This window comes from Triticum aestivum, chromosome 7B, assembly GCF_018294505.1.
Source record: "Triticum aestivum cultivar Chinese Spring chromosome 7B, IWGSC CS RefSeq v2.1, whole genome shotgun sequence".
Lineage (NCBI taxonomy): Eukaryota > Viridiplantae > Streptophyta > Magnoliopsida > Poales > Poaceae > Triticum > Triticum aestivum.
The window spans coordinates 110,372,280-110,395,941 of record NC_057813.1 but is presented as its reverse complement, the minus strand read 5'-3'; the positions used below and the strand labels follow the sequence as shown (position 1 = coordinate 110,395,941).

General features: G+C 42.2%; 1 long non-coding RNA gene across 1 annotated transcript; it reads left to right on the top strand.

Moving 5' to 3' along the window:
• The first annotated feature begins 19,286 nt into the window (after positions 1–19,286).
• LOC123162879 (uncharacterized) lies at positions 19,287–22,216 on the top strand. The gene is made up of 3 exons (XR_006481530.1): positions 19,287–19,638; positions 20,286–21,089; positions 21,937–22,216. It is a non-coding gene; the product is annotated as an uncharacterized lncRNA (long non-coding RNA).
• The last annotated feature ends 1,446 nt before the right edge of the window (positions 22,217–23,662 follow it).

Sequence of the window (23,662 nt, the reverse complement as noted above, 5' to 3'; positions counted from 1 at the left end):
AATGGTGAATGGTAATGGTAGATGAACGCAGTACGCGAGGCGATTGTTGCTAGTCTCGTACCTTGAGATTATCCTTTTTTAGTTCATCCACTTTTGTAATGAACAAATCTTTAAATCCATTCTAAATGTAATATTTAGCACTTTTTATGACATTCGGAAATCACTTTCGTACTCATATTCGACTAGATACTGTTAGAAACAACGAGGTGTTAATAAATTCATCAAACATTTTCTGTCTAAGGGTACTACAGACATTTCAACACACAACTTTTTCCAGAATCTCAACCTACAATCCCAGAAAAGAACTCGGCAACAAATTCTGGGAGAAGCAAATTCTGGGAGAATTTTCCAAAATCTTGATTCTGCAGAATCCTGTGTGAAAAGAACTGGGCCTACATATCATTGGAAATCTAGCATCCATTACAACCTCTTTTTTCAATTCCTTCGTTTTTCCTGTCGCATCAAACACTCTATGCGAATCCTATAGGATTTAAGTGGACATGCCACTCAAATCCTGTATTTTTCCTATTCCCGCGTTTTGAAAATCCTGCAAATCAAAGAGGGCCTTAGTTGGAGGAAAGATAAGAAAAAAGAGAAGGTAAGCGGGCTCTTCGTGAAGAGTCAGCTCTAGCACATGCTCCTAGGCACTTTGTGAGAATGAAACGTGTGCCACATAATAAAAAAGTAGTACACTCTTTTAATATATTATTATACATGTTGGCTATAAGATGGGCTGTAGATGACATGGCACTGTCTTATAGCCAGCAGCTGGCTATATTATTAACCATGCTCTTAGGTGGCCTGTGAAGATGACATGTGGGACCTGTGCCGCACTCGCGTTGCCGCGCCGACGTGGAGCCCGCCTGTCACGGTCCCGACTGGAGGTCGCGCTCATGGGCGAGGGCCGGGAAGATGCCAAGACGAGGTGGGCGTGGGCGCCGAGGGAGTCGTGGTCGGCGTTTGGTTTCCGGCTTTTGTGGCTGATGGGTGTTAAGGATTAATTATAATCCTAATAATCCATGCTTAACAACCGCCTTAGATAAGTAACCGTCATTAGTTACCGCCTTTATGGCGTCCTTTGTAAAGGTCGCGTCCGTTCAACGCGTCCTCTCATATATAGCCTTGTTTGTCATCAATAAAGAGACACTGTTCATTCCCATCATTCGCTCCTCTCTCCCTCTCTCTTTTTCCTATTAACACGTTATCAGCCCTTTGCCCTAACCCGAGCAAGCGATTAGGCCACTAAACAAACCGGCAGCGCCGGCGGCGCCCGCACACTATCAATCCGTCACCGGCGATGTCCTTGATGGCCGAGAGACGGTCGAACGAGTGCGAGCCCAGACCTCTTTGACGCATCGCGTTGTCCCCGGCGGAGCGATTTCACTAACGGCTCGCCTGCGAGCAACGCGGAACTAGCGACAGTCCAAGCCCACCGGCGCGTGGTGCGTGCACGCTTCACCCTGCAGAACGGCACGGCGGCGCAAGTCTCCAGCCGGCGCATGGTCGCGTGGCCTCGACCTCCCGCATCAGCCCGAGGCGTTCACGGCCCAGGCGCGGCGAATCTCTCGATCTGGGAAGAAACCAGATGCAAATGAGATGAAAGCACAAAATCCAGAGAGAAAGGTAAGAACGGGGAGGGGATCAGAAGGAAACATACAAGATCCCTGTAACACATCTCATACAAAACGACAATCATCCAAAGACCAACTCTGTATCTTGATTGATACATCAAGCAGGTGATTCAATTCCAATTTCGTTCCTGCACGAAGTAAGCACTAACCTCCAGGGCGTCGTTTGCATGCCGTCCAAGGCAAACTTCGGCGGCGACCCATGGCCCGGACAACGCTGCCTCGGCCAGGCTCCTAGCTGAGCGGCGGCAACCTTCGGCCCGGCTGCTCCCAGCGCTGCACCCGGAGGTGGCCGCAGCGGCTAATGGCCGGAGACCAGCATGGCAATGCCCTCAGGCGCGCGGCAGCGCGGTCCACAGCCCAGGCAGAGGCGACACCCTCTGTGCCCGACGCACCCCGGCGGCGCCTCCCATCGGCCTGAATCCTCGGCGCACAGCGACGAGCCCGCCACATGGCCATCATCCGAGGCTCTCGACCTCAGGGCGGCTCCCACGGAGCGACCAACCACGACGCGGCTATCCAGCCCTTCGGCGTGAGCGCACCATGAGCGGCAGTGGAGGCGACGTCCTCCGGCACGGCGCAGAAACCGACGGCCGGCAACGCCCTCTGGCGTGCGACGTTGTACGAGCAAGCCCTCCGGCTACGGCCGGCGGCGACATGAACCGCAGCATCGGTGCCTCTGTGCAGAACTAAACAAATCGATGGCGATAGGGAACCTTATCCCTTCGGCCATTTGAGTCTAAGCCCTTCTAGTTTCTTTTATTGGCAAATGCGTCATCAGACTTAATATTACTTGAACACAAGCCATCAGGTTTATTGTTTTAGATTTTGGTTAATACCAGCATATAATATTGGTTGAGTTCTAAGGCATTGAGCCTATGTTTTTGGATGGGCCGACCATTACATCTGCAATGAACCCTAAAGATACTAGTACTTTTTTTACAATAAGTGCAACAACTACGTTTTGCATTTGATTTTCTTCTTCTTGCAAATCATGATGTAAATTCAAAACAATGATTGTGAAGTGTCATACTTAATATGACTACATCATATTTTATTTGCGAATCACAATGTATGATGGCATCTACTGTGTAATTTGCAGATTATCCATCACTACTGTGAGGTCTACATCTTTTTATTTTAACAAGATGACTACCTTCGAAGTGCTCTTCCAAATATTAATATTATATGTGACTACCTCAAGATATTATAAGGTAATACTGGCATCTACTGCAAATTTTGCAGACTATCCATTATTACAGCAAGGTCTACATCATGTCACTTTGACAGATGATTACCTTCAAAGTGATTTTACACATTTTGCATAACATAAGGTAATAGAATTACGAACATCTACTGACAAAAGTCAGACTATGTTATCTATTACTGCGAGGTCTACACCGCATCCGGCGATTATCTTCAAAGTGTTATCCTATATAAATTGAGGTCAACACATATGAGTGTATAGCTAGCATCAGCTATCATAAAATTTGCTCCTTTGAAGCCATTATTGTTGTTCACTAAAATTATTTACTCTCCTAGTAAAGAAATAATAATAATGATCTTACATGATTAAAATGGCATTTTCTTCTAGTATCAATTATTTAAGCATCATTTTGCTTGAATAAGTCGTGGAAAATTACACAAATATTACTATTTGTGATGATATTGTCGTCCATACATAAAGGTAGAGACCATAATTTTATAGCAAATATCGAGTGTCTCAAACACTATTACAAGATCCACATCACATTTTGGGTTGATATTTTATAGTGACTAACCCCATGTTTGAAAAATGTCATGGCTATTCTCTTGATAGCTAAATATGTACATATTCATTTTATGTCGCAAACTTCACTTAGTTCTCAAACTAAGTACATTATGGATGAGTATTTATTCACTTCGAATATTTTCCTTTAAGAGAAACATGCTGCCATGAGCACATCATGAATGATCGCCCATTTGTTTTTCAAGACCTCAAGTCTATTGCATCTCACAATTCTATCACATAATCAACTTCAAGTTGAGATCTCGTGATCAAATATTTTTATATGCAGATCCGGTTGAAAATTCCTTATACACTTTATCTCCTCTTAAGATGGTACTACCATTTTTATGATGAAGAAACATGGAATTTCTTAAAATCATCAGATTCACCCAACGGGTGCTATACCATTATTTGAAATTCTTGCTAGTACCGAGAATACTATGCAAGTTAGTGGTAACAACACAAAACCATGAGGAATTCGAAGTAAAGTGGATGCTAATAGACAACCAAAGATAGAATCATCTCTTAATAGGAATTGGCCGTTTTCAAATGATCAAAAGACAACTCTCCAGTTTGTCAAATGTGTGGTTATATAAATATTGTACCTATGATTACCAGACCATCAAACATATGGTCGAACCACACCACAAATTTATTAAAAGGCCAATAAGTTTAATGGGATAAATTTGAAAATTTGCAAATAACAACCAAATTCTAGTAAAGGATTGTTCTCAGAATCTTCATCAGAAGGAGGACCAAAATCTAGTGCAGAAAATGGAGGATGAACTCATTTGCACTCAAGCATATCGGGGACCTCAGGTAATCTCCTAATTATCCCACCATATTATTAGCCTATACTTGTACTACAACATGTAGTAAAATGTCCAATATCATATCCCTTGGATACAATATTCGATAAATTTGAATGTATGCTTCAATTCATACTCAATATTGTTGCGCACACAATGATTTTCTAAGTATTAATAAATTAAATATTAGGCTTGATAGCCTTAGCCATCCTGGTTTGGGGGTGATTAGAAAATTGTTGACAATTCTGTTGGTCACAACTTAACAAGTTGTAAAATATTCCCCATATCATCAGATTATATGTGCACCACATGTGCCATAGGGGAAATCTGTTTTAAGGAACTCTCACCTTAAAAATTCTAAGCAAGCCACTTATTCTTCCTTGAACGCATTCAAAAGATATATGTGGATTGCTTAACCATTATCTGGGGTAATTTAGATAACTTATGGTACTCATATACACATTCATAAATTGTTTAAGTGTGTTTCTAATCACACACAACCATGATCTTACCCGATAAATTGCTTAACTTATCAAAGTAGGAGCAAAATTCTCCTGAACAAAGGATAAACCCATTCGAATGGACAATGTCGTTGAACTCATTTCACGAGACTTTTATGATTGCATTCAGTACTCTATGTACATACCCATAATGGTTTTGTTAAATTTATTATCAAAGATATTTAAATGAATTACATGACCACTTTTAAAGAATTGTAAATTTACCAGCCTCTTGCTGGACACATACGACCTTACACACCGTAAGTATGATCTAAATCATACCAACTGCATATCATACTACTTAACCCCCTTGTAGTAACTACGTGGAAATCAACAAAGTATTTCCTATCTGCAATAATTCGGTTACATATCGATATCACCACTCCAGCATACATCAATGGGCAGTTATAGAAAATTAGGGATCTATTTAAGGAATAACATTTTATCTGTCAATCAAAATTATTCATAGCCCGTATGCTGATTGCATCAGCAATAAGGATATTTTCCGGCATTAGGGGGAGATAAGTACCACAAAGAATGCCGAGAAATAAATTATAAATGTTATTGACATTCAATCCTTATATCCACGTACTCAAAGAATCTGAACTATAAGTTTAGAGAATCATATATTTGCAACACATTGCAAATTTGCCACATACATTTACTGATGAGAAGGTGTCACTAAATCCAATATTCCTGCAGTAAAGTGTCAGAAAGAGTGGAGGTACCTGATAAACCACTCTTCTCCCCAAATGAGAGCAAGAGGGGGAGAAAGTCTGACAACATGAGATATAACTTCTCATATGCTTCCGCGGAAACAGAAGAAATCAATTCCTCAACCAGTAAATGTAATTCAACATCAAGTTGAAAGACACCTCACTGGATGCTCATCATCCAAAGCCCGGCATAAATGTGCACAAATGTTTTGGTGCCAGGACATCGAAACACCTTGCCTCCATTTGTTGTAGGAAATCACAAGGAGTTAAAAAGGAATAAATATATTATCCACAAACTTCAATGATTCCATCAGAATCATATAAACTAAAGACTACATTTGTCGACATATATTTCTTCTCAAATTGCTAAACCTTTTGGGCCCCGAACCAAAATCCATGGTAGAGTGCCTCCTGCACTCATATTGGTTCACATAAAAGGAAGTAAGTAATGAAGAATAGCACTCGCTCTACAAATGAGTAGTATTTACCGCAGTAATACCTACTCCTCATAAGTATCTTTCATATGGAAAACTAAAAACTTCTCATTCATAGACAAAGTCAATGAGGTGGTGAGAAAGTGAGGCTTGTAGCAAAAGGGTTCACGCAGAGACTCGACATCGATTATGATGTAACATATCCTCTTGGTATGAGTGGAATTATGTTTCGATACTAAATATCATTGGCAATAAAAATAATAACAATATCCATGCAGTTGATGGATGAAGTGGCTACATACTCATATGAGTCTCTCATTTCGGAAATCTCTATTCAAGTCCCTGAAGGGCTTATACTTCTGAATCCAAAAGAAAATCGCAACAATTTTTGTGTAAAACTTCATAAGTCACTCTATGACTTGAAATAATCGGAAATTTATAATAAAGTCTCTCAAGGGCTTACAATTCCAAATCCAAAATAAATCACAACATATTTGTGTAAAATTTCAGAAGTCACTCTATGGCTCGAAATAGTCGGAAATCATATGGTACTACCGACTAAATGAGTTCCTTCTTCAAAAGGATTACTCGAATAATGATGATTATTTACATGTTTAATAAAGGAATCCCAAATTTGATTTCCTTTCATCACCTCAGTGTATATTGATGACCTCATCGTTAATGTCTATACAAGACCTAAACATACACATAATCATCTCAAGACGGGAAATTTGGATTCAACCAAATTTAGCTTAAGCTTACAACTTGAGCATTCTCTCAAGAATACATATCAGTCTACATATATCCAAGACATATACGAGAAGTTCAATGTGGATATATCAAACCAATAAAAGACATGTAATATGGTCATAGTACCCCTGATAGGGTACAAATCCATTCATACCTAGGGGTGATAATGAAGTGATATCAGGACCTGAAGTTCTATCTGACTAATGTCAAAGCACTCATATAATTGCAAAACTACGTCAGGCCTGACACTAAATTTGCTATCTTTGTTCAGAGTGCAACCCACAACAAAAGGTATATGGACGATATAAGAAATATTAGCTTATATCTCAAGCTCACAATAAAGCTTGGATATTTCCATCAGAAAATACAAGATATGACCATGATATGATATAATGATATTGGCTCTTTCTTTGATCCCAACAATGCCATATCAATGACTGAATTTGCGGGAATAGCCTTCATATGGAAGTCATCTAAATGAGCATTAATGGCTATTTCTAGTTATCATTTTGACATAATTGCTTTATTTAAAGGCACTGCAAAATATGCATGATTTGGCAAGAATGATTAACCACATTCAAAATCATGTGGCTGAGATTCATCAGAATCACATAACTTGTTCTTATCAAGATTCTAGCACTTGTGTTACTCGATATGTATAGGTTATATGAAGAGCAGTATCATATTGCACATTGCTCAAAATTCACTTATCCTCACGAATTATAGAAAGTGAGGAAACAATTTACAAACAAAATATTGGAAAATCCAACGGATTATTCATAATGTCATGATAATGCCATTGGAATTGGTCAGACACATCCTTTAGATTTGCAAAGTTCAGCGGGAGTAATCTCCCAAACTATAACATATCAACAATGATCAGATTGCATATATTGTACTCTTTTTCCCTTGATGAGTTTTTCTCTAATGGTTTCTCATAAAAGGCTTTTAATGAGACAATATAAACACAAGTGTCTATATATGCCATATCATTTTCTCCTTATATTTTTCCTACCGGGTTTTAAAGGAGTTTTCAATGGCATATTAGATCGCACTCTTTTCCCTTATGAGTTTTCTCTCAATGTTTCTCATAATGGTTTTTAACGAGGCAATATCTTCTCAAAGATCATATATCATACTTTCTATTTTCCCTACCGGATTTTTTAAAGGAAGTACTCAAGATATATTAATTGTTCTCTAAACTTATCGATGAGTTTTCTCCTTCTTCAAAGGTTTTTCCCATATGAGTTATCAAGAGACAATAATTATTATATGTTGCATCATTTTCTCCTTATTTTTCCCATTGGGTTTAAAGGAGTTTCAGCAACGTATCTACACTATTTTCCTCATATTTTTCCCACGGGGTTTTTGGAGGAGTATTTCTCAATATGAAGATGATGAACAATCTCAAGGCAAACATACTAAAGGAGTCTTTATCAAGATGGCGCATATAACCAAAGACAAGCATGGATTAGGGGGAGTGTTAAGGATTAATTATAATCCTAATAATCCATGCTTAACAACCGCCTTAGATAAGTAACCGTCATTAGTTACCGCCTTTATGGCGTCCTTTGTAAAGGTCGCGTTCGTTCAACGCGTCCCCTCACTTTGTATATATAGCCTTGTTTGTCATCAATAAAGAGACACTGTTCATTCCCATCATTCGCTCCTCTCTCCCTCTCTCCTTTTCCTATTAACAATGGGCACCGTCCACCCACCGGCCACCGGAACCGGAGCGTGCACAGTTCGAGGAGAGGTGGCACCAGCACGAGCAGGACGAGAGCTTTTCCGCCTCCCGAATTGGATGCGCCCCGTCGTGTTGCTCGTGTTGCGCTAATGGACAGCAAGTTCGTTCTCTTCTTGAGAGAGGACATGGCCCCGGTTTCGTTTATGTAACTGTTACTGAGTTTCGATTTCAATTATTCTGAGAGCATCTTCCATAGATTCCAAAATTTGGCGGTCCAAAATCAAAAATGTAAAATTTGGACCGCCAAAAATGCATTTTGGAGCTTCAAAAAAATGTCAACTCCAACAGATGGTCCAAAATCATGGTCCAAAACTGGTCAGCAGCCGCGCGTCTGTTGTTCAGCCGCTGTTCAGCCACTGTACAGCCACACATATTGCATAAAAACATGTATCCAACATATACTATCGAATCCCAAGTTAAATCATCTACATTGCACACAACCACCGTCAAACATACTATTCAATCCCAAGTTAAATCATCAAGTTTCGTCATTTTTTACCTTGGGGAATTCCGTCGAACACCTAGCGCGCGCGGTGGAAGAAGATGGCCGCTGGTTGGATTGGCTGCTGCTCATGGCTGCGGTCGGCTCCTCCGGACGGCGGCGGTGATAAGAAAAGAGCTTCGAGGCCGGCCAAGAGGAGCTCGGCGGGCGGCGAACAGTACTTCGGCAGCCGGGCGAAGGGCGTCGTGCGACGGTCGTCCGGCCGGCACAACGACCGTGAACAGGCTCACGGCCGACGGGGACGAAGTTGGCGGCAGCCTTAGACCCGGCGGAGGCCTACCGCGGTAGCCGGACCGCCGGAGGCGCTGAATCTCACGCCGGCTGCCTCCCGATTCGGCGGCCACCGGGCGGCTGCGAGTCGGCTACCGGCGAGGGAGGCGACGATGGCGGAGGGCGGCGGCGGGGATTTGTGGTAGTGGCGGCGCCGACGGCGTGGTTTTCGGCGGTCGCGACGGCAGATTCCTGCCGGCTGATCTTCGGGCGGGCGGGCGGGAACGAAAAGGAAGTGGCGGTTGGGTGTTCGCGGGCGGCGGCTGGTTTTGGACCAGATGCACCTCGTGATGTAAATTTGCACCGCGAGGTATTGGATTTTACATCACAAGGAGGCTGCAATCCAATTTTTATTTTTATTTTGCATATGGACCGTCTGTTGGGGCATCGGTTTTTGCCCAGACAGTTCAAAAGTTAGTTATTTTTACATTTGGACCATCTATTGAAGATGCTCTGATGCGGTAGATGTATATTGTGGCTTTACGGTAGAAGAGGATTGCTTCACACCGCATATGGTTTTCCTCTCCCAAAGTTCTCTAACTCTGTGAAGTGACGGGAAGTTGTGTTAAAAGAAAGGGAAACGATTAGCATCCACCGGCGGATTGCTCCGAAGGGTCAACTGCCTCTATCGTCTACCACGTGTCCATGTGTCCCCCTCTGTTGTCCATCTTTCCTTCCTTAGAAACATCACAATCCAATTGCTCTTGTCTCACCCAGGAACAGTTGTAAGGCCTCGGCTCGTACGGGCATCGATTGTAAAAATACTATAAATTTCTGCAACAAGACCTTTATTGCGATATTTAATTTGCAAATTTCATGACTTCTGTAACGAAACTTTTGTCACAAAAATTTCTACGACAAGACCTATGTTGCAAGGAAAAAAACGTAACAAGACTTTCTTTGCAAAAAAATGCAACTAGACCTATGTTGTAAAAAAATCTGCAACACCACCCATATTGGAAAAGTCCTTCCGCAAAATCATCTATGTTACAAAAATATGAAAAGGAAAAAGAAATCTGCAACACAAGCATGTTCGCTCATACTACATGTGTCCCACCTGACATGTGCCCCTTACTCCTCATGGCTCTCCTCAAATTTTTTCTGCAACAACACCAACGTTCCAGAAGTTTATCCCAAAACATAAGCTATGTTGCAAAGAAAGTGAAGACAATTTTTTTCAACAGACCTTTGTTGTTAAAAATATCTGCAACAAGACCTCATTTGCAAAAAAAAAAAAAAAGTTTTGCATGCAACACATACCGTGTTTCAGAAAGCTAAATAGCGGTTCCGACATTTTGCAACAAGCATCCTGTTGCGGGGTTTGTTCTGCAACACCGCTCTTGTTGCAAAAGGTGGATGGCGCTCGTGGATGGGTAGGTCGGATGGACATCCCCTTGTCCATCCAACAGCCAACGAGGCGGCGGATGTTTTCTATTTATCCGCCAGCCGACGCCTAGCGCGACCCAGAAAGAAATGCATAAATAGATAAATGTTCTCGGTTTACATGTTAGAAGAAAATACTCCCTTTGTCGCGAATTAATTGTCTTACATTTGTGTAGATACGGATGTATCTAGAGATACATTTGTATCTAGAAAAATTTAAGACAAGTAATTTAGGACGGAGGAAGTAAAACCTAAGAAATATGTAACAAAATAATATATAAAAACAGAAGGGAAAATCCAAAAAAATGTTTGACTTGATGAGGTGACTTAAATAGTGTGCATGACTTTGATGCATGAGGTGGCATGGTTTGCATGAATACATTTATGCAACTAACTCATGACTTTGATGTCACACAATTTTGATCGAACAACTATGATAATTATGACTTAAAAAAGAACATGTGCAGAGAACATTTGCACTACATATGTTCTCTCTCTCTCTGCGCGCCCACGTGCATGTACAATGCGGTGGCTTGACCTACTTACATAGGTTTGGTTGTCAGGATGAAGGTACAAGGAACAGCTTGCAGTGTGCCAGGGCCTCGGCGAAGAGATAATGCTTGAGGAGAAAAGCAAAAGAATTTTAGTGAAAAAAAGATGACGAGATAAGGAAGTCACGAGCATGAAAAAAACCAACATGTGATAGCTTGACCTTGACCGTCGTAGAAGGGTGGATTTTCATCCAAGTTCACCACCTACGTACTCATGGTTGAACGTGCTCTTAAGTCTAGGTTACTTTTTCGTTATTGGTATCATAAGATGTTGCCGCCCACATGTGCGAGAGCTATATCCATCCATGGACTCTCAAAACACGAATAGATTAGAACAAGTAGGAGTTGAAACCATTTGGGGGGTGGGGAAGAAAATAGCGGGAAGGAGAATCACCATGATCTATTCATTCACTCCTTCATCAGCCGTCACCATCATGTTCTTCATTTCCATATATAGCCACTCCACTCATGGTACTCCAAGATTCAATCGCAATTCGTGAGATTGTAAGATGATTTTTAATCCTTCATTTTAAAGAACAATCTACATTGTCTCTTGTGTTCACAGAGACTGATCCGCTAGTAGGCTCCTTTGGCTAAGGGCGGAGGCATGGGCCTGTTTGGATGGGAGCCCGAGGCTACCAAGCCAAATTATTGACGTTGACCATCTGCATGGGCAGCGTTTGGATTGAAGCCCGTTATTTGGCTCGCCAAGGCTCGATTCAGCTCTCCAGTTCATTTTCTCACCAACGTGTAGGCAAGTTGCGGGTGACGAAAAGCATCGCCAATTTTTTGGCTCGCCCATGCCGTTGGCGGGGCCAGCATGGGCACAATCCAAACAACCTCATAGCCTCATAGCCAGCGTGTGTGTTCTTGATGGGATCCATAGTGTGATTTCTTTGTACTACCTTTGTATTGCGATTTGTTCTTTTATCTTGCCCCAATTCAGGACTCAATGGTACCTGATGCACTGATGATCAACACAAGGAGGAGATAATTGACAAGGAGGCGCAACAAGACAACCTCAAAGCCGGTGATAGAAGGCGAAGTGAGGTGTCCGAAGCAAATCCTTGGGGAACAACGACATAGTCACCAAGCACAAAGGCATTGGTTGGGTTATACCTTAATAACCACGCCACCCGGAGAATTGTATTGATCAAAGTCGAATAATGTATCCTGTGGTTCGGCGGCAGTTGTTGAGGATTTTCTTTTACACACAACACTACACTAGTAAAAAACAGGGCTTTGGTTCAGGCCTGGCCAGCCCATTAGTCCCGGTTCTTCACGAACCGGGACCCATGGGGCATTAGTCCCGGTTCATGAGCACAGGGGGGCGGCCGGGGCCTCTTGTGCATTGGTCCCGGTTCATCTGGACCTATTTGTCCCGGTTCCAGGCACGAACCGGGACCAATGGTCCTCGCTCCTGGTCCACAACAATTGGTCCCGGTTCGTGGCTTGAACCGGGACAAATTACCGGGCATTAGTCCCGGTTTCTATCATGAACCGGAACAAATGAGTTGCCTATATATACCCCATCTCCATAGCAAAGCACTCCACAGTGCTTTGTTTTTTCTGGCTGGCGAGGGGAGGGCATTTGGGTGCTCTAGCTCACCTCCTATGCACATGAGGTGTTCGATGAAATGTCCGAGCCACACTAGTTAATCTTTCTTCTCTCGAAACTCGACCTCCGAGCTCCATTTTCCCCGAGATTTGTCTAGGTTTAGCGGTCCGTCCCGTCCCGTCCCCGTCTTCACCACCGTCGATCGCCCGCGCCGATCTCGTCGTCGGCACCACCGTGGTGAGCCTCTTATTCTTATCTTCTTTTTGAAAGAAAAATATTCTTACTTCAGATAGATACTTGTCTAATTTTCTTACTTTTATTATTCCTTGTTATTATATAGTGCGATGATTTTGGTATCCGCCCCCGTCGGCCCTCGTCCTGTCTATGATTCAGATGTGGTATATATTATCTTTTCATAACTATTTGGTTCATTTATTGTTTATGACAATTATGCCGACCAACGTGACATAGATTTTATTTATCTAGGAGGTTGTTGAACCGAAAATTCCAACCGACCCTATTGTCAAGAGGTTAAATTTAGTTGAAGAAGAAAACAATTACTTGAAAAAAAAAAAGAAAACATGAGGAGGAGAAGATGATATGGGAGTTGCATGTTGCGGATGTCGTGATGATCACAAGATCAAGATGGATGCAATGTGGTTGAAGATTAAAAAGATTAGAAAATATGCCATTCATACCAAGGCTTGGTATCATTATGCAGTTGGATCGGTTGTTACCTTGGTTGCGATTATGATCGTATTTGTTGTTGCATTGAAATGTTTTACATAATTTCAATGTATGGTTTAATTAGATGCTCTGGAGAGATATATGTTGTTCAATGAGAACTATGTGTGTACTTTGGTTTTAATGTGATGATGAACTTTTATTAATGATGATATATGGGTGAAATGATGATACCATGCCAACTTGGAACCTTTTCAGAGTTCATTTCAAATGCTTTTCAATTTCATGGTCTTATAGCTCAAAATAATCAGTAAATGCATGAAAAATAACAAATGTAGTCAGAAGGGGTTCTAAATTGATGATGTGACTTTGAATGGTGCATTTTGAACACAGAAAAACTATGAAGTTCAAATAAGTTCAAAAAAATGAAATCCATTTGTAACACACGAGTTTCCGTATGAAACCCTAATACTTCGAAAGAGATTGTCCGTTTTGTACACGAAGTGCATCCAACTTTTGTCGTAACCCTTTCTACTTTCTCACACATGCTATGTGGGTAAAATGATGATACCATGCCAACTTGGAACCTTTTCAGAGTTCATTTCAAATGCTTTTCAATTTCATGGTCTTATAGCTCAAAATAATCAGTAAATGCATGAAAAATAACAAATGTAGTCAGAAAAGGTTGTAAATTGATGATGTGGCTTTGAATGGTGCATTTTGAACACAAAAAAACTATGGAGTTCAAATAAGTTCAAAAAATGAAATCCCTTTGTAATAGACGAGTTTCCGTATGAAACCCTGATACTTCGAAAAAGATTGTCCGTTTTGTACACGAAGTGCATCCATTTTTTGCCGTAACCCTCTCTACTTTCTCACACATACTATGTGGGTGAAATGATGATACCATGCCAACTTGGAACCTTTTCAGAGTTCATTTCAAATGCTTTTCAATTTCATGGTCTTACGGCTCAAAATAATCAGTAAATGCATGTAAAATAACAAATGTAGTCAGAAAGGGTTGTAAATTGATGATGTGACTTTGAATGGTGCATTTTGAACACAGAAAAACTATGGATTTCAAATAAGCTCAAAAAAATGAAATCTCTTTGTAACAGACGAGTTTCCATATGAAACCCTCATACTTCGAAAGATATTGTCTGTTTTGTACACGAAGTGCATCCGGTTTTTGTCGTAACCCTTTCTACTTTCTCGCACATGCTATGTGGATGAAATGATGATACCATGCCAACTTGGAACCTTTTCAGAGTTCATTTCAAATGCTTTTCAATTTCATGGTCTTATAGCTCAAAATAATCAGTAAATGAATGAAAAATAACAAATGAAGTCAGAAAGGTTGTAAAATGATGATGTGGCTTTGAATGGTGCATTTTGAACACAGAAAAACTATGAAGTTCAAATAAGTTCAAAAAAATGAAACCCTTTGTAACAGATGAGTTTCCGTATGAAACCCTGATACTTCAAAAGAGATTGTCCATTTTATACATGAAGTGCATCCAGTTTTTGCCGTAACCCTCTGTACTTTCTCGCACATGCTATGTGGGTGAAATGATGATACCATGCCAACTTTCAACCTTTTCAGAGTTCATTTCAAATGTTTTTCAATTTCATGGTCTTATAGCTTAAAATAATCATTAAATGCATGAAAAATAATAAATGAAGTCAGAAAGGGTTGTAAATTGATGATGTGGCTTTGAATGGTGCATTTTGAACATAGAAAAACTATAATAGCAAAAAGAATTATCATAAAATAAAATAAATAAGTAATTTGAAACAAAATAATATAAACTATAATAAAATATATAAGCAGAAACAAAATAAAATAAAATACATTAAACTTTAATAACATAAACAAATTTATGAAACTAAAATTATCAAAGTATTTTTTGTTCAAAATCAGTAAAAGCAAAAAGAATTTTCATAAAGAACTTTCTTTGTTAGAAACTTTAATAGCAAAAAGAATTATCATAAAATAAAATAAATAAGTAATTATAAACAAAATAAAATAAAATAAATAAAGCAAAAAAGAAAACAAAAAAACTGGGAAAAAATAAAAAAATTGCCACCTACTGGGCCACCACGACGTGAATACGATTAGAAACCCTATTGGGCCAGGATTCAGGCTCGCAGACGGCCCAGCAAGCCCACAGGCAGAGACACAAGTTTAGACCAGTAGGCCTGCAATAGTGAGGAGTTCAAATAGGTGGGCAGAGTTGCACTTATAAACAGGTGCGACCCCTCTTCAGCTAGCGAGGTGGGACTAAACTTTGGCCGTGACATGGGCAACACAGGGGCCTTTGGTACCGGTTCGTAACACCAACCGATACCAATACCCCACCTTTAGTCCCGGTTGGTGCCACCAACTAGGACCAAAGACCTCTGCTTCCCGCCCTTCGGGCTGCTAAAAAGAGACCTTTGGTCCCGGTTGGTGGCACTAACCGGGACTAAAGGGGGCATTGGTCCCGGTTGGTGCCACCAACCGGGACTAAAGGGTTGGGTATAAAACAAACACTTGTGAAAATTTTCTTTCAGTTCGTCTTCCCCGCCGCCCGACGCCCCAGCGCTGCTCCTCGTCGCCGTCGCCGTCGTCCCCTCTGCCCCACGCTCGAGCCCCTGCCCGCGGACCGCCCCTGCGCGCCGGTGCCCTCGCCGCCCTGCCTCCGACGTCATTGCCCTCGCCGCCCCTGCCTCCGACGTTGTCGCCGCGCCGCCCCTACCCTCGACCACGTCGTCGCCCACGCCGCACCAGTCCCTGCCCCGTGCTCGAGCCCCTGCCCGCGGAACCGCCCCCGCCGTCACCGTCGCCAGCCGCCCCCGCCGTCGCTGTCGCCAGCCGCCCCCGGTTAATTTTTATTACATTAGTTCTGTTTTTTTAACTTTTATTAGATTTTTTTACATGTTTTTAGATTTTTCATATATGTATGTATGTATTTTTTAGATATATGTATTTTTTATGTATGTTCATATATGTATGTATGTATTTTTTTACATGTTTTTTGTATGTATGTATGTATTTTTTCAATTGTAATGATGTTTTAAAGTATACATATATGCAAATTAGATTTTTAGAAAAGGTTTATCTATATATGTTCTCTGATTTAGTACATTTTAGGTTAGTTTAATTTTTAAATTTTTTTTAAATATCTAGCTAGGAAAGGAAGAAGAAGAAAAAAAATGAGAGGAAAAAGGAAAATAAAAAGAGGAAGAAAGGAGAAGAAAGGAGAGGAAGAAGAGGAGGAATAAATAAGAAGAGGAAAAAAGAAGAAAAAGAAGAGGAGAAGAAGAAAGTAATAGAGAAGAAGAAGAAAAAAAATAGTATTCCTTTCTTATTTTCCTCTTTTTATTCTTCTTTTGTCTTGTTATTCTTTATCAGGTATATCGTTGTCGATATACCCCCTCCCAATAACTTCAACACGAGGGGGTCGATATACCCCCTCCCCGATAACATTATTTTCCCATGTATGTATGTCGTCGTTGTCGATATAACCCCCTCCCGGATAACTTCGACATGAGGGGCGGTCGATATATATACCCCCTCTCGACCATAATAACTTATACCACGGGAGCACCCCCCGGCCCTCTCGCTCGACCAAAACTCTCGAGGACACCCAAACCCTAGAAAAAAATGATGTTGGTCCCCTACCCCCTCCCGCCGCGCCCCTACTCGACAAACTCTCTCGAGGCCACCCAAATTTACCAAGTTAAAAGAGCGTTGTTGTCGAGGCCACCCAAACCCTTGAAGCATTGCCGAGGCCACCCCAAACCCTAGAGAAGCAGCATTGAGGCCACTAATATGATTCCTTATTGTGATTATATTAGCTAGCTAGTTCTACGTTTGCCACTAATATATCCATCTGTCATGTTTGAATAATAATTGCCATGTTGTAAATATTTGCAGAAACTATGGAGCACCCCCGAGACGAAGCAACAGAAGCGATGTTGGGGGACATAATCGCAAAAGGAAGTGATGTCGTTGCGTCGTTTCTCAACGACACCGATGGTCTGGAAGGACAGGGTAGTGAAGAAGACGGCTATGATTATGATGGCTCCGGTGACCCAATGCTGGTACAAGAAGTAGACCGTGATGACGGCTCCGGTGACCGAACCGAGTCCGGCCAGGTATATATATTAGTTAAGCGTGTGCTGACTAGCTAATTGATGCATTCATTGTTTTCGTATGTACACATATTAATTAACTCTCGTCTTTCTTCTTTTCTCTAGCCCTCCAGATCGAGCACAACTTCGGTAAAGAAACGAGGCCCGTAGAAAAAGTTGCGCTCGGATGAAAGGTTCGAGATCACAGAAATCGCGCGCGATGGCAAGCCGGTTGAACCCATCCGGACAAGAGATGCATTTCGTGCTCAGTGCGGGGTTCTTGTTAGGGACAAGATCCCGATCAGTATCCAGCAATGGTTAAAGCCAAAGAATGAAGACCCTGAGGTGTCTTATGTCTCCGATATGCAGAAAGAAGATCTCTGGACATCACTTAAGGCAAATTTCACCCTACCGCCAGAGGAGGAGCCGGAGAAGCCAGTTAAAGAGCAATTGATCAAGTCTCATGCTCTTAAGAAGATGGCAGAACTATTCAGGAGGTGGAAGAATGAGCTAAAAACAGAGTTTGTCGATGAAGATTTGACACCAGAATTCACCGAAAATTATGAGAAGATCAGAGATCACTGACCCGCATTTGTGGACCACAAGACATCGGAAAAGAGTAAGAAGATGTCAGCGACAACCAAGAAAAATGCTGCGAAGAAGAAGCATCACCATTGCACGGGGTCAGGTGGGTACCTCAAAGCCCGACCTTTGTGGGACAAGACTGAGAATGACCTGATTGCTAAAGGGGTCAAACCAGAGACATTGAACTGGCCAGACCATTGCCCGACTTGGTTCTTCGGGGTTGGCGGAACCTTGGACCCTGTATCAGGGAAGTGCGTTTGGACGGAAGAGCAACTGCGAATACCCGTCACGAGGCTTCATGAGTATATCGAGAAAGTGCAGCAAGGGACGTTCGTTCCAGAAAGAGAGAAGGACGAGCTCACAATGGCCCTCGGGAATCCTGAGCACCCTGGATGGACACGAGTCACGCCAGGCTCCGTTCCGTGGAAGGCTGGGTTTCCGGACGCAGGGGGTTACAAAACCCAGGAGAGGAGGAAGAAAGTGAAGCATAGCCAACTGCAGGCGCTACACAAAAGGGTACAAGGGCTAAAGGAACGAGAAGCAGATTGCAGCAAACGACCTACCGAAGCTTCCCCTAAAACTACCCCGCCATCTCAGCGGAGAAGCAGCGTGGCTTCCACCGAGCAAACTCGGCAGCTGGAGCCTGTCTTCACGGCTCCTGCTAGCTACCCCGTGGATGCTATCACGGAGTCTCAACATTGTCACCTTATGACGCGATGGATGACATTGAAAGTCAAGGCGGCTGTTGGCTCTGTTTTACCTACTGAACCTGGCACAACCTACCACGGCCAGTCGATTCCAGAAGGATAGGCTAGGGTCACTACACCACGATAGTGTTTATGTGACACACTTCTGTTGGCAAAGATCCACTAGTCTCCACGAAAAAACTGTTAGGATAGCTATGAAGTTTTATCCTCACACCATGTGTCGGCGTAGATACATTATTGGGGACACAGTATGTGTCAGCAATCACTAAGCAACGACTTAGCTGTCGGCAACTCACTAACAACATGTTATGTGTCGGTAAATGTGTGGGCCCTAACAATTTATCTATCGGCATATGTACGTATTTAGTGTTATCCAATATGTCGGCGTATGTAGGGTGTATGGACACAAAATAAGTGTAGGCGTATGTGCACACGTGTCAAGCGACTAAAAGCTTGGATATTTTTTTGATTGAGAATCCTGAAACTTTGGAAAGTTAGCCCGCAATTTAGGCGCGAGACGGGAAAATTTTCGGCCGGCCCATGCAAAATATCCCCAAAATCCCTCGCCCTCGCACCGCATCCCCTCGCCCTCGCCCTCGCACCCTATCCCCTGGTCCTCGCGCTCAATCCACGTCCCTGCCGCCGTCGCCGCCGTATTCGCACCTGCACCCACGGTCCTGTTGCCGGCCGCCGTCCTCGTGCTCCGCCCGAGATCCAGCCGCCATCCTCGCGCCTCGCCCGAGATCCAGCCGCCGTCCGCTCCGCCTATGATCTAGCCGCCGTCTTCGCGCTCATCCCCGACCTCCAGCCCCCAACCTCGCGAAGGTAGTCGGTAGAGATCCATCCACGAGCTCTTCATCCCGCTGCGCCCCTCGCGAAGGCAGCCGTCCGTTGCTGCAGATCTCCGCACAACACTCGTTTTTCCAATAGGTAAGCATCGGCTCCTCCTGAGATATCCTTTTATGTACTGCTGTGTGCTTGTACATTGCTGAACTTTGAACCATATGTCATTGCTGAACTCTGAAAATTAGGGTAACACTTTCATATCTTCTGCTAAGATTTGTTGATTTTACAGTTCTTATTCATGTTTCTCAGCATCTCAATTTGGATACACAGATTGGTGCTACAAAACATAGCGAGCCATCTGACATCCATGTCTCATAGCTGATTTTCATTTATATATTCTTCATACTATTCTGAACTCTTTATCTCCTTTAAATTAGAAAGTAATTATTCGTTTAACATTTGATATGGGTTAAATTCATATGTTGTTAGCATTGTGTGACTTCCTGATTTCTAGGTGGTTCAGTTTTGTTATTTAAAGCCACGACCCATTGTGTGACTTCCAGTTTTTTGGGTGAGTTGGCGTGGTCAAATGGAGGCTCCTGGAGGTGCATAACCTCTATTTTTTTACAGGAAGCACTTTTGATTGTCAATACATATTTCTAAATTATATAGTGCTAACTATCAAGTTGGCTTCAACTTCGCTGTAGAACTGAATGTTGTTTGTGCTATAACATCATTTAGTTTCTGATGCTTCATGGTTTAATTTTGGGTCGACGCGCTTCGTGCTGCAGGAGCGGGTGTACATGATGGTGAGCTTGCAGACAGTGAGTATGCGGTACTACCTGGCAACAAGGCTGAGGAGGTGGGGAGCGGAGGGCGCCGAGGTGGACCCTGAGTCTACTCAGTGTTTAAGGAGGCACATTCCAATTTTATTCTGCATCATCTACACTAGATATTTATGGATAACAGTGTCTTTGATATAAATTTTTTATGTGAGAACGGTGTTGTTTTCCTTCTGCATGAATATGGCATTAGCATTCAAACCTTAGGCTCAACATATACTCTCATCTTCCTCTACATCCACATACCTTCAACTACTTGAAGTTGCATACTGTTTCCAGAGGGGAAAATTGCAAGTTCCGATCACATTCAAACATTAGGGGCACCTTCTCATAGTGCCTCACACCGTATTGTTTGGACATGTGAATTCCAACTGTAGAGTCAACCGCCTCGATGCAGTGGCTAGATAGTCTCAGGATTCAGACTTTCAATACTTTTATGAGATGTTCGTGTTCACGCTGGTTGCTGGCATAATATTTGTTCTTTTGACAAGTTCATTCAGTATACTAACCAAGTACATAACTTGCAGACCTTTGGCCTTTACTTTATGATTTGATTTGGGAAGCCGAGTTATCTATATTGAACACATTTTTTTGAAGGATGGTTGATACATGTCTACACATTTTGTCAGAGCAATTTGCGGTGAAAGAAGCAGCCTCAAACTGATAAGAAGGCAACATTTATTTCTATGAAGTAACGGTTATTGTTGTAGATCAAGGATGACAAGAAAGCAACTAATGTACCAGGAGGTACAGGTACTAAAACATACTACATACATTAAGTTTATTGTTTCTCTCTTAGAAATATGCATAGATCATTTTGAGCCTTGACTAGAGCGCCAGTTTTATGCCTGAACTTATAGCATTACTAGATACTCCCTCCGTCCGAAAAAGCTTGTCCCAAACTTGTCTTTCAAATGAATGTATCTAGCACTAACTTGGTGCTATATACATCCATTTGAGGGACAAGCTTTTTCGGACGGTGGGAGTAAGATTTTGTATCTCGTTGATAAAACTGAACTCCACATACTGTAGTTTATAATTAAAAATATGAAAATGACACAACATGATCTGAAGCGCACATACATTGCTTAGGAGTTAACATACACATATCAGTTTGGTGTTATGCCTTTGGTGGTCACAATCTGAAGATAACATGGCATAAACTGAACTTAACATACTACAATTTATTTGGTCAGAAGTTGTACATTTTCGTTCTACTTCATCATATAACGTACAAACACAATTATTGTACAATTATTTTCGAACTTTGAAGATCACATCAGCTAACTTCCTATTAGAACAAATACAACTTCACATTGGCTAATCCTACTACAGTTTCTTGCATGTAAGATGTTGAATAAAATTTGTAGATTTGCCTGCCATGGTGAAATGCTTATTCTATGTATATCTAGATATGTTTGCATGATGATTCCTTTCAGCATTTTATAAATATTTGACCGCATGTATGATAGAACTATTTTATGTGTGTTATGGACATATGTCATAAATACTTGATTCTTATGATTCTCTTGGATGCCAATCTCCCTATGAGAGCTTCAAAGCACTTGAGCTGACTGCACTTTCTTCCAAATTCTTGTAGAGTATTTTCAGGTAATCAGCAACCTAGTACGCATGTATGTGATGACTTTGAAGTGTTATGGAGCATTTGGATGTCTGCAGTATTTTGGACCAGCCAACTCAATTGTAATCATGAATCGTGTTACGGACCATTTGCTGCTTAAGTGTTATGTAGTAGAAATCTTGTGCTCATGGATGTGTGTTTTGGACCATTTAGTGTTTGAACTATATATTTTAGAGGAGCAAATAGGGGTCCTTTTATATGACTTATGTTTTCTAGATGGTTGCCAAGATGGCCAAACTTTGGTTTGTGAAGATTAACTTGTGTTTGAACCTGTGAAGAATATATATATCTGTATTTTTGTTACCATATTATCAATGATTGTGCAATATGTGTTCATCTTGATCCCGTTTTGTGCATCACCATTGAAAATTGCATATAACATTTGAATTAGAGCAGTATCCAATTGTTATTTTGGCTGTGCACCATCTTACCAACAATTTATATGACGGTAAAAACATTCCAACACAGAAAGTATTGCCAAAAGTATGCCCATAACTAGACAAACTATGTGTCAGCAATGCTAAGCACCTATTTAGACAGACTAAGTGTCGGCATAGGTAGGGTGTGTGTTGACTTACCATGTGTCGGCATAGGTAGGGTGTATGTTGACTTACCATGTGTCGGCATAGGTAGGGTGTGCGGTGACTCACCATGTGTCGGCATAGGTAGGGTGTATGCTGACAGAAAATGTGTCGGCAAGTGAACTTCTGTCGGCAATACCTTTCCCCATAGCAAGTCCTTCGACTGTTTTCTCTTCCGCCAGCATATGTGTTAGCTACAATTTATGTGTCGGCAAAGGTACCCTATGCCAACAGATTGATGTGTCACCAAAACTTGACCGTGGTGTAGTGGGTGATGGTGGATCAAATAACGGACGGATTTGAGGACCTTGAGCTTTGGCTAGACAGAGCTTCGGCTAGACAGAGATTCGGCTGGGTTCTTCTCTGAAGACTCCATGCCTATGGCGGAAGGAGCTCATCAACCTTTCGAACTAGATGCCTCCGCCTCCTCCTCCTCCTCCGGTGATTCAGGGCAATCCGCCTCCTCCTCCTCCTCCGGCGAGTGATCAGGGCACTCAGCCTCCTTCTCCGGCGTGTGGCGGCACTCCGCCTCCTTCTCCGCCTGCGCCGACGCGCCCGAGCAGCCAGCCTTCTCCTTCTCTGCCTCGTTAACAAGGGCGGATCAAGAGACCCGTCGCCGCTCCGGCTGCTCCGGCCCATCGTAGTCCTTCTCCTCCGCCTCGTAAAAAAGGAAAGACAGCTGCAGCCGCTCCGTCTGCTCCGGCGTCTAGCAGTACAGCCAGAGCCGGGAGGCAATACAGATTCGGTCCTTCTCTGAAGACTCCGGAGAAGTTACCATACGAGAGGACCGTGGAGGAAAACACGCAGATCGTGCAAGCCGAAGTGAAGAGTTAGAGAGGAGCATGACCTCGTTGGAATTGAACTGTTGAATGTTCCATTTGAGGAGTTCTTCGCGTTTTTCAATCTAAAGGCCCTCGATAAATTGATGATCACTTGCTACTGCATGTAAGTAGTACTACTTCTGTCATTAAGTCTCTATATATAGGTCAGCTCTTTTATTGCATGTATTTTTAATTATCCTCACTATATTATGCAGATTGAAGATCGCCGAATTGAAGAAAAGACAAATTGGTGATATTGGGTTCATTAACACAAATCTCATA